This window comes from Xenopus laevis, chromosome 4L (assembly GCF_017654675.1).
Source record: "Xenopus laevis strain J_2021 chromosome 4L, Xenopus_laevis_v10.1, whole genome shotgun sequence".
NCBI lineage: Eukaryota > Metazoa > Chordata > Amphibia > Anura > Pipidae > Xenopus > Xenopus laevis.
The window spans coordinates 81,319,606-81,331,690 of NC_054377.1; positions in this window are offsets into that span (position 1 = coordinate 81,319,606).

The following is a 12,085-nucleotide window of genomic DNA, read 5'->3' on the forward strand; positions in this document are numbered from 1 at the left end:
ATGAGGATATTGTAATGGCTGCATAATTGACTTTGATTAATAGGAAAATATAGTGATCTTAAATATTTGCCCAGACTCCTCTAATATGCATGTGTCTGTGGTCTAAGAAATGTATGCCTCACTCTATGTATTTTCAATACATTCGTATGTTTTACATAACTTTTCGAAGTCATTTATTCTTCCAGACCCATAATCTAGGTAGGGCCAGTGCTGCAAATTCTAGACATCATTTATAGCTGCTTTGACTCCTTGGAAAAACACACAAATGTATCAGGCTGAAAATGTGTTTTTATCATTAGAAAAATATTGAGGACCTGCTGTTTTTCTGGTCTCAATTTAATTTTCCTTCTTATTTAAAAATGTCCTACAGGAAAAAAACAAAACAGCATATGTTAAGAATTAAAAATTCATTGACATCAAGGTTTTTTTTTTTTTACTAAACTCTGGTCAGGCTTTATGGGACAAAACTTTAATTTTTAGTTGTTTTTTCTAGGTTCTAATTTTTCAAGATTTTTTAAAGTCCAATGCAGCAAAAAGGCAGAATCCGAAAATCCGGCATCCTGCCAAGGTTGTGTATAAGTCAATGGCAGAGGTCCTGTAAGGACCATCCAGGATTTGAACACTGGGATTGGGGTTACTGGACTTTCAGTGCACAGTCGGTGTACTTACCAAATGTGAGCCACTGGGGGCTCTTTGGGCTATCATGAACTCTTGTGTTTAAGGTTCTGTTCATCTGCCTGTTCTCAGTATGTTTCCTCCCTGTTTTCCACCCACCTTGTTCACCCTCATGTGTCTCCTATTCACTAATTGTTTGCCCTTTGCTTTGCTCAGGGCTGAGTCATTGTGTATGAGTTTGAAACTGTTTATATTTTGCTCTGTTCCTGGATATTCCTTGTTTCAAGTTCCAGTCTTGTTCCTGTGTTTTTGTTCCTGTTTTTAATTTGCCTGCCTGGTAAAGACTTTATTTTTGACCTGCTCCTGTTTTGCTTCAGTTCCATTAAATCCTGTTTATTCACCATGCCTGCTTCAAGTATTTGTGGCTTTTTCCCTGGGCTTCCACCACACGCACTACCAAGTGTGAATTTATCTCCCATTGCAGCGGTTTCCCGCTGTGAACGTTACAGGTCCCCATACTATTTTGAAGTTTCTGTGGTCTGCGCTGGAATTAGCCCAAAAAGTCCAACCTTTTTGGGTTTTGTGCAAAAATGTGCTTTTGTCCAGTAACTACATCAGCTGACTATGTATGTATGGCCCTGTGTTAAATATTTTTGGCTGCAGTGGTTAACACTTGTGATAATGCAATTTTGAGAGACGGGATATATTTGGGGGGAAAAGGCAGAAATGAAATGGGCAGCCATACATTTAGTTTCATTATTTTGTGCCTTATTCAGTAGCTTGGCTAAAATATAGTGAAAATATTATGGATTTTGTTTATTTAAACCATGTTGAATATCGCATTTATTGTAAAAATAAATAAATAAATAAAGCAATATATTGTATATAGCTTTTCCTTCTTTTTTTCTTTTTATTGACTTTGATTCCCAAACGAATTGATCAAATTCAAAAGGGTTCTGTCCATAGAAATTGTCTTGTAAAAATGCACAAGCATTAGATTCCTTGCATTAATCATGGAATTCCATGTTCAAAACTTACGTTCCTGCATGTGTGTTTTATTTCCTTTTGCTTAGCAACATCCATTCATGTAAGAAGTCGTGTGCATGCTTCCAAAGTTAGCCCTTTTGATTCTTCAGTTTCTTTCTCTTCTTGTTGCCCTGTGCATTCTTTGAATTTTTTAGGAAAATCCAAGCTGAAAAGACTTTGTTTTAGATAATGGCTGCCAAAAGCATCACACATTCCCTGCATACAGTATACTGCATCTATTTAAACGGCAGTGCGAGCACCTGCTTTCTGAGATGCTAAGCTGTGACTGCCCACAACTCAGTCCTTTACATACATTTTTACTTAGTTAATAAAATAATGCACTTGAAATTAAGAACAATTTTTTTGCTTTTTAAGTTATTGTCTAAAGTAATGCATTTGATATAAATAATATTTTCTATATGATAATTACTATTATACTTTAATCATAGTATAATAGTAGTAATAATCTAAAGAGCTTATTTTAGAATATAACCCACTCACCCATATGTAATAAAGAGCACAAATCTTGCCAGGAAATATTACATGCAAATTTGTTGCTATAAGTGATAAAAAATGGTAGCAAACTTTGCACCTTGTATTACATAACCTCTATAGGGTGTAAAAATGCTGCAAAATTGCCATTCAGAAATTTCCCATGCTCCTGTGTATTAGTTCAGAGCGCAATTTGCAATTTATGCCTGCTCTCATGCATAATGGGTTTGGTGAAAGATGTAGCATTCTCAGGTGTACCAAATCCCTTTAATTTCTGGCTTTGCTGGAAAACTTGCAAAACTGCAAATGCCCAAATGTCCAAATGCATTAAAGTCAATGGGTGCTTTTTCTTATGGCGACTTTTTTCTCCAAATGCATTAAAGTCAATGGGTGTTTTTTCTTGTGGGTGTTTGTCCGCGGAAAATTTTCCGCAGCAAATTTTCGCAAAAAAATTTGCACAAAAAATTCGGAATTGCACTGTGAATCCGTGGCTGGCGAATAAATTCGCTCATCACTAGTAGAGGACCTTATCTTTATGCTGTGCCTATAGGCTTTCCAAGTTATGACAAAGAACATTGTGGATTTAAAAAACATGGTGAGTTTTGTCTTTAAGTCATTTAAATACTGTATGTTAACATTACATCTCATTTGTAACTTGCCAATATATTTCCCCTTGATATATTCTTTGTTCAAGATATATAAGTGATAGCAGAAGAAAAAGGTTGCATTTCAACAACACATCATTAATTAGAGACACACCAGAACATAATTTGTCTGACGCCATTTGAACATTTCAGAAGTGGGATAGCTTTATTTTTGAAGACCTTTTGTATTCTCACCAACATATTAACTTCAAGAACAATGAGAAATTTGATTTGTTTGACCTGCTGAGTTATTCATTTGGGTACAGCAGAATTGAATTGCTCTTTCTGCTTTGCCAGACAGCATTTTATCTAATAATCCAGACATTTATGACAGGCAGTAAGCAGGTGAGTATATAATGCTCTTCACTGAATATGTAATATTTTTTCTCAAGTTCCATTTATACTTAATTTTTGGGTCCCACTCTCAACTGTCTTATATTTTTTTTTTCTTCATATTCTTTATTTGGTTTTTCTTTTTCAAAAGGGTAAAACAAAGACAATATACAGAAAGAAGAAAACATAAAATAATAAGAATAATAAAAAATAAAATCAGAAGGGTGCGACCCCTGGTAGCATTCACAAGATGTATATACATGCAATGCAGTCAGTAGTACACAATAGTTGACATTATCTCGGAAACAGCATAAGTAGAACCCATGAACTTCCTTTTAATCAGTTGTAGTAAGGGTCATCAAAATAATAAAAAGACAAGGGTGGATCAGTACATCACAATCAAACAAATACTACTGATACAACAGCATCATCATCATCATCACGATCTATCATCTAGTGCACAGAAAAAAGAGGTTCACAGATGCAGACATTACCCATCTCAGTAAGGAACATCACACTGCAGCTAAAGCACGGGTATAATCCAGGGAGGATTTGAATAGGGTCCAGGATGCCCAGGTTTCGATATACTTGGTGGGGGATTTGGTTGTGTATGAGAATAACTCTTCCATACGTTGTATCTGGTTAAGTTCCACTACCCATTCAGCCACTGTAGGAGGTCTAGTACACTTCCATAATCTAGGAATGACAGTTCGGGCTGCCGCTATTGCAAATGCTACAAAGCCTTTAGGTACAATTTTCAGCTGTGCAGTGGGGGAAGGTATCGTTAGCAGTGCTAATGAGGGGTCAGGTGGGATATCTACCCCAATGACTTGAGAGATGAGCTGGAAGACTGACACCCAAAAGGGTTGCAATAAATGACAGCCCCACCAAATATGTGTCATATCCCCTTTCTCCACGTTACAGCGCCAGCATAAATCGGGCACCCCGGGGTAAATAATATGCAGGGTCGTGGGGCACCTATACCACCTGGTGAGAATCTTATAGTTAGTCTCCTGCGCTTTGCACGCAGTTGCCAATTTGTGAGTAAGAACAAAGGATTGTTCCCAGTCTTTATCACTGAAGGAAGTATTGAGGTCTCTCTCCCAGTGTGCCTTAAATTTAAGTTCTTGGGTACCCTTCAGCTCCAAGAGTATGGAGTACACCTGCGCTAGAGTATGGGCAGGTTTCAATTTAGCTAAACAGAGATCATCAAACGCTGTACTGTCCGCCAATAGCAAGTCTTTCCCCGGGTGCGTTTGAAACCAATGGGTCAATTGATGGTGCATAAACCTCTGTGCAAAGGACTGCGTGGGAGTTTCTAAAATATTTTCTAGAGGGGCCACACCTGTCAAACTTCTCACCTGTATAAAGGGATAATTCTCCCTCTGTCGTTTAGCCAAGAAACCCTTACTAAGCATACCTGGCGGAAATGTAGGATTCCCAATCAGGGGAGTCATTGGCCCTGTCCTAACCGACAAGGGTATTAGACGTATGAGTTTGCCCCATGTCAATAATATATTGTGTATAGTTATGGGTAGCATCGAAGCGTCTTGCCTATCTTTGGGAATAATCCAAGGCAACGCCTCTAAAGGCTGCTTCACCTGAGACTGTTCAATCTGAATCCAATCTTTTTGATCCCGATGGTGAAAACAGTCTACCAGTCTAGTGCAGGTTGCTGCTTGCCAATAAGTATATAAGTCGGGCAAGCCTGCTCCTCCATTCTGTTTGCGCCTGTGCAATACTGACTTTTTGATTCGGGGTGACTTATTAGCCCAAACAAATTGCGTGATGAGCTTATTGGCTTTTTGCAAGATAGTCATCAAAGGCGGTGTGGGGAAACTGTCTTATATTTTACTATTTATATGTAAAACCAAAACATTTAGGGGCCGATTCACTAAGGGTCGAATATCGAGGGTTAATTAACCCTCGATATTCGACTAGGAATTAAAATCCTTAGACTTCGAATATCGAAGTCGAAGGATTTAGCGCAGATAGTTCGATCGAACGATCGAAGGATAATTTTTACTACGAATCCTTCGATTCAAAGTCATAGTCAAAGGTCGAAGTAGCCCATTCGATGGTCGAAGTACCCCATATAAACTTCGAAGTTTTTTACCTTCGAATCCTTTACTCCCCCTTATAGTTACATAATTACAGTTCAATTGGGTTGAAAACAGACAACAGCGCATTATTAGTGTGCTCAGTTAGATGTCCAATAGGGATATTAACCAAGTAAACGGTATACAAACAAGGGTTTTTAAAATAGTAAAATAGTAAAGAATAAACACAGTAAAGAATAAAACGTTTTAAATGCTATAAATGAAAATATTTTTTCTTACATGTTCAAGTTTGCATCTGTTCATCGGCACCTATGAATAAAGTGTTTCTAGGCAACATTTTTACGAAAGAGGCTTTCATTCTATAGTTCTGTAGAAAGTCACAAAAGGAATTTGACCTCTGGTTATCTTTCTGTGTTAAAACTAAAACCATTGTATTCTGCACAGCTTATCTGGTATCTGCTATGTAAATGTGTGCCCTCTAGCCCAACTTGAATGGGTGCCCCCATGGCTACATGGCAACTTGTTCATATAAGCGTTTGCAGTCCTTCTGAAACAAACACACACTTTTGACCAGTCAGGTGTAACAGTATATTGTGTTTAAATGCATACAAAAGTTTTTCATTTGCTGGTATTAGGCTAGGGCCAGACGGGCAGAAATCAGCCTGCAAGGCACACTTGCACATGATTCACAAGAGAAGGCAGTACAGACACAACAGCTACAAGCACAAGTATGTGGAGCAACTTTGGAACCAAATACCGTTAATGAATGGAGTCAATGCCACAACTGCATTTGCAGTCCTTATAATCAAGTGTGTAGAGTGTAGCAAATGTAAACCTGTATATCCTACATTAAAGAAAGTTATTGAAGTGGACTTCCAAGAAACAAAACATAAGCCTAATACAGATGTACAAAGCTCCCTGTTCAACCTTATAGACTTTTTTTGTTACCAGGGTGGTCATGCACATTATAACATTACAATTTACGGACATAAAAGAATCTTGGTATTGCTTACTCAGGCACTGTTTTCGAAAAATTATAGTACTCTACAAAATACTCTTGCTGTCCTTTGCTTTGCTTCATAACTACATTCAATGAACCCATATTGTGTTTTGCAGCATTGGCTGCTTTATAGGACACTTCAAAATTGCTACCCTGCACATAATCACAGTTCGGAAACACTGGTAGCAACTTAATAAACTAGAATAAAAAAAAAAATACAAAACTGTGAGCTGTTTTTAAACAGTTAGGTATTTTCCATGCCATACTGAAAGACAAATAACATTATAGCCCAGGGCAAATGTACTTTGGCATTGACTCTTTACTGTCACATTTAGCAAAAAAATATAAACGTATTATCTTTGGCGATTCTAGAAGAAGAAAATATATGTATCAATATTGAATAGTAACATTTCTAGCCTCAAGATATGGAGGGTGTGAAGTTTATGTCAAGCTGTCTCTAATAATTCTAGCAGATGGTAAAAATAACTCATCATATCACACCCATGCCCATTGCTTAATGTATAGATAAACTGGGTGGAATCAACAATGCACTGTCAAAAGAGATGAGTTGAGTGAAGATTTAGAAATGTTTGTAAAACACCCTTTAAATATACAAAAACATGCCATGGTACACTGTGTATTATTACTTTTATATGCCAGATTTTACAACGTATTTTATGCCAGAAATTATTTGTCACCTGAATTTGTCCTGTTGTCTTTTGCCAGGTCTAGAGTGATATAAAATATCTGCATTATTTTAATATTTTGTCTGGATTAAAAAAAATAATAATAAAATTTAAATTTATACACCTTTATAACTATGCTTAAGATGACGTATTTGTAGTGAATTTCTAGGGGCACATTTACAAAGCTCGAGTGAAGGATTCGAATTAAAAAAACTTCGAATTTCAAAGTGTTTTTTGGGCTACTTCGACCATCGAATGGGCTACTTCGACCTTCGACTACTACTTCGAATCAAACGATTCGAACTAAAAATCGTTCGACTATTCGACCATTCGATAGTCGAAGTACTGTCTCTTTAAGAAAAACTTCGACCCCCTAGTTCGGCAGCTAAAAGCTACCGAACTCAAGGTAGCCTATGGGGAAGGTCCCCATAGGCTTGCCTGAGTTTTTTTGATCGAAGGATATTCCTTCGATCGTTGGATTAAAATCCTTCGAATCGTCGAATAATCTTTCGATCGTAGGATTTGCGATAAATCGTTCGACTTCGATATTCGAAGTCGAACGATTTTAGTTCCTAGTCGAATATCGAGGGTTAATTAACCCTCGATATTCGACCCTTCATACATCTGCCCCCAGTATCACAATAAAATCACAATGGCATACATGTAAGGACAACAAATAGAGCTTAATATACCTGCTATTGTTTAAAAGCCAATTTTCTGGCAGAGAATATTTTACACACCCTTTATAAATTTTTACACACAACAACATTACAAACAATATATTTATTAATGAAATTGGGTATAATATATATTAAGTTCATTTAAAATAAGTAAAGAAAAATCTACTTTTATGTATTAAACATATATATATATATATATATATATATATATATATAATGCACAAAAAACTGCACACACAGGTCTTTGTAGTGAAAAAACAAAGATGGTTTGCTTTATTGCGACGTTTCGGCTCCTAAACTCGAGCCATCATCAGGAAGTGAAACCCCAAACACAACAACCCTTTTTGAACCCTAAAATGGCGCCAAGAATCAGGATGTGACATCATAGGTAACAGAATAAAAAGCATTGGTGCGCTGCCCATACTGTAAATAATACAATGCTAGTGAGACATCTCAGTGTGAAGGGCCCAGGTCCCCGTGCATGTACAACGTGAGTATCTGTGTCAGCGCCTGTCAAAACTGTGTGTAACATCTAAGTGAGAGTGCGCACAGCCAATCTCTTAGACCCGCACTTAACAGCAAGGATCCAACTAGCCCGATGAGAGGGATCAATTTCACAGAGAACAATCATAGTGATTTCGCCCATACTGCAGGCAACGGACCAACCATCCGTGTCACACGTGTGTCAGCGGACCATCAATTCTCAGGTATTGTAAAACGCCGTCAATGTTTACAAAGCTGGAGGCGCGTGCTGTCCTTCGGCCCGTCACGAGAAGCTCCGTCCTATTACAATTCGTATTTGTCAGCCACACCTCCTCACGCACCGCCCAGTGAGGGAATCCCTACAAGGGATACTGCAGTCCTTTGGTCAAAACACCATATTTGTGGATTCGTTACACCGTCCAGACAGCGCTGCCCTGGAATGTCAGTTAGAGGCAGATGAAAGGTCCACCCCATGCTCACACCCCACTGGGCATATTTAGGCTGTATGTACCTGACGGCCGAGCCACGTTTCCTATCAGACCTAGTGCAGTGTGGTGTGCTAATTAGGGAGCTAGCTCTCGTAAGACTTCTTAGCACATATATGACTGGTTGGTCCTTCATCATGCAAAAGGGCCGACCGAAGTATTCTGTTGTTGTCCCCCTCGTCACTATGGAAGCTGGCCTGTAGTAAAGATAACATATATGTAATCCGTATGTCATTAGTAGCCTATAGCACAATCAGAAAAGCCACCTGTCATTAATCAAGAATATTATTGTACATATTTTGTTATAGCTGGATCAGACCGACTCCAGCATCCTGGAATGTGAGAAAACGAACAGCTCTAAATGCTAAAGAGAAAACAATTTGGACACAGACGACGAGTCCGGCTCCCAGCCGCCTGGGCCCATACCTACAAATCTATGTTTTAACTGTTGTGATATTCATATTGTCCAGATAATAAAGGGTCAAAAAATGCACATGATCATAAAAACCAACACAATAAAAGTTAATCAAACTCCATTGTCAAAGTCTTCATTTGAGGTAATTATAATGTGGATTATTTATGACCCAATGGTCTGATCTCAATAAAAGGGGGACATAGGAAGAGTTTCGTTCAAACCTTTCGGTGCCAAGGTATCTAGTTTGTAAATCCACATGGATTCCTTCTGTAGTAGTAGGAGGCCTCTGTTGCCACCCCTCCTAGGAACAGGCACATGATCTATGATCATGTGCCGAAATTGTGGGAGGGTGTGCTTACTGTTCAGCCAATGTTTCAAAATGGGTTGATCAGCTTTCCCCGTAGTCAGGGCACTTCTGATGGCACAACGATGGTTGTTCATCCGTTCGTGATATGTGGTGGATGCCTTCCCAATATAGTGTAGTCCACACGGACACCAGGCCATATATACGACGTGATCTGTAGTACAAGTAACCCTGTGGTTGATCCGAAATTTAGTTCCAGTCCTAGGATGGGTGAAGTGTGTGCCCTGTAGCATCCCCCTGCATGTAAGGCAATTGGTGCATTTATAGCAACCGTCTTTTAGTGGTCTCTGTAACCAGGTGTTTTTTACGGTAGGATCACTCGGTAAGTCCTTTACCACAAGTAAATCACTGAGGTTTCGTCCTCTTTTGTATGCCAACATTGGATCTCTCTGTCCAAAAAAAGGTAAGCTATTATCAGTGTTAATTATTTCCCATCGGTCCTTCAAGGCATCTTTCAACTGCGGGCTTGTGTCGGACCATTCAGTCACAAAAATCATATGGGCCGAAGTGACGGGCCGAAGGACAGCACGCGCCTCCAGCTTTGTAAACATTGACGGCGTTTTACAATACCTGAGAATTGATGGTCCGCTGACACACGTGTGACACGGATGGTTGGTCCGTTGCCTGCAGTATTGGCGAAATCACTACGATTCTTCTCTGTGAAATTGATCCCTCTCGTCGGGCTAGTTGGATCCTTGCTGGTAAGTGCGGGTCTAAGAGATTGGCTGTGCGCACTCTCACTTAGATGTTACACACAGTTTTGACAGGCGCTGACACAGATACTCACGTTGTACATGCACGGGGACCTGGGCCCTTCACACTGAGATGTCTCACTAGCATTGTATTATTTACAGTATGGGCAGCGCACCAATGCTTTTTATTCTGTTACCTATGATGTCACATCCTGATTCTTGGCGCCATTTTAGGGTTCAAAAGGGGTTGTTGTGTTTGGGGTTTCACTTCCTGATGATGGCTCGAGTTTAGGAGCCGAAACGTCGCAATAAAGCAAACCATCTTTGTTTTTTCACTACAAAGACCTGTGTGTGCGGTTTTTTGTGCATTACAGATTACTTCCTTTAACCAGCACCCAGGCATTATCTTTGAGTGACGGGTGCACCAGCTTTGGACTGTATATATATATATATATATATATATATATATATATATATATATATATATATATTAAACATATATATATATATATATATATACACACACACAAACTCATTCTTTGTCTACAGCATGGCATTATTTAAGTTTCTCTTTGTTGGACTCATGTAACAGACATGCATTTTTAGAGCTTTTTTAAAAAAAATACGAAGACCACAACATTTTAGAGATTCTTTTAAAAAAATTACATTTGATTGTTAGTAAATGGGACCCTAAGGGGCAGATTTATCAAGGGTCGAATTTCGAAGTAATGGGAACTCCCATAACTCCAAAATTCGAATAAAAAATTCAACGTTTTTTTCTGCAGGTGAATAGGCTGTATTCCAAGTAATATCATATTCGATTAAATTACATTCAAAGTATCTTCAAAAAAAAAAAAAAAACTTAGAATTTTCAAAGTCCACCAATTGACTCCAAATAGGTTCTACGATGTCCCCCATAGGCTAAAACAGCAATTCAGCACGTTTTAAATGGCAATTGGTTGAAGACAAAGTTTTAAAGAGACAGTACATGATAAATTTCGATACTTGAATTTTCAAATTTTTTTCAAAATTGATTCGAATTTGGTCTATTCCCTAGTCGAAGTACACAAAAATAGCTTGAAAATTTGCTTTTTTTTTGCTTTGAATTTGCAATTAGATCCTTGATAAATCTGCCCCTTTGTGTCAGTATTTATGTATATGCAGCACTTTGTTTATCATGTTTGTCCCAGGGGAGCTTTCAATCTAAGCACATTGACTCAAAACACACACACAAACTAGGCTCATTTTAAGCTGACCTTATACTGCTTATTATTATACAAATATTTGGGGTCCTTCATGACCCCTGCTGGTGCTCCGCAAGCCGATAGAATGATATTGCCCATCTGTGTCCCTTTTCTCTGTGTGTGTGTATATATATATATATATATATATATATATATATATATATATATTTTTTTACTCGAAGGAAGACCAGCAGCAACAGGATTTCTTACAATTATATTAAAAAGTGCATGTGCAGCCCACTTTTTAATACAATTGTTAATTTCATAAGAAATCATGATGCTGCTGGTCTTCCATATATATATATATATATATATATATATATATATATATACAAACAAGGGAAAGTTGTGCTCACCACTATTTTTTAAAAACATTAGGCGGGGGTGCAATGAGGGTGTGACCAAAAAATACATATAGTCAAATACAAGATTCCTCTGCACTCAACCCATTATCAATATATTTAAGACAGTGACATTTTGTGCATACTGCTACTAAAAAATGCCTTACCCTTTAAACAAAACAGGGATTGTCTGTCCATATATTGCAATATATTTAAGCTGGCCAACTACGTCAAAGTCATCCCATATCTGGCCAGTCCTACGCTTAATTTTCATCTGATTCATTAAGAATTCAATTGCTTAATTATACATTTTACAAAGGGACTAAGTTTTACCTGCAACTTACTAGCTGCTTTCAAAGTAAAACTCCCAAACTTGGCTGCCCTTTTATTAGACACCAGTGGGATCACCTGACTATAGCTGGGAAGGGTGGGAGCTACAACATGGAGCTGGTCACTGCTCCTGTATAACTATAACAAACAAGGGAAAGTTGTGCTCACCACTATTTTTTAAAAACATTAGGCGGG